Source organism: Dipodomys spectabilis, unplaced genomic scaffold (genome assembly GCF_019054845.1).
Source record: "Dipodomys spectabilis isolate Male_0828 unplaced genomic scaffold, ASM1905484v1 ptg000279l, whole genome shotgun sequence".
Taxonomy (NCBI): Eukaryota; Metazoa; Chordata; class Mammalia; order Rodentia; family Heteromyidae; genus Dipodomys; species Dipodomys spectabilis.
The window spans coordinates 2,205,114-2,205,760 of NW_024870956.1; the positions used below are offsets into that span (position 1 = coordinate 2,205,114).

The 647-nt window shown below is 37.1% G+C and overlaps 1 non-coding gene across 1 annotated transcript; it reads right to left on the minus strand.

Moving 5' to 3' along the window:
* Nucleotides 1-277: 277 nt before the first annotated feature.
* LOC122126487 lies at nucleotides 278-383 on the minus strand. Its single transcript, XR_006150950.1, has one exon. It is a non-coding gene; the product is annotated as a U6 spliceosomal RNA (small nuclear RNA).
* Between the last annotated feature and the right edge of the window lie 264 nt (nucleotides 384-647).

Here is a 647-nt window from a genome sequence, read left to right on the forward strand (position 1 = left end):
TCTTCTACTGAGGGCCATCGGGGTTGGTTCCGTATCTTAGCTATGGCAAATAATGCTACAATAAACGTTGTTGTGGTGGTAGTTTTAGTATGGACTTATTTGTGATCATTTGGGTGAATGCCCAAAAGTGGGATTGCTGTGTAATAGGGGAGCTCTATGTGGATTCTTTTGAGGAAGCTCCAAACCGCTTTCCAAAATGGATGAACAAGTTTACACTCCCACCAAGAGTGCAGTAGGCTTCCCTTCTGGCCACATCCCATCCAGCATCTGTTGGTGTAAAAATATGGAATGATTCATTAATTTGCGTGTCATCCTTGTGCAGGGACCATGCTAATCTTCTCTGTATGTTCCAATTTTAGTGTATGTGCAGCCAAATTGAGCACAGAACATTTTTTATATATAAAGTGTAATTGATTGTCTTAAACTAGACAATTCAACAAAAAGTAAGTTCAAAAAATTGTGAAATTTTGCAACCATGTACTACTTACATAAGCACACATTTAAGAATAAAGTCAATATTGACGTGACAAAAACAAAATAATTCCAGATATTTGTTGTTCATGAGATGTGTAGGAGGAGGAATTCAATTATTCTACACAAGGCACCTGTCATAATGATCATTGCAGGAAATGTTAAGGTTTGTTAAA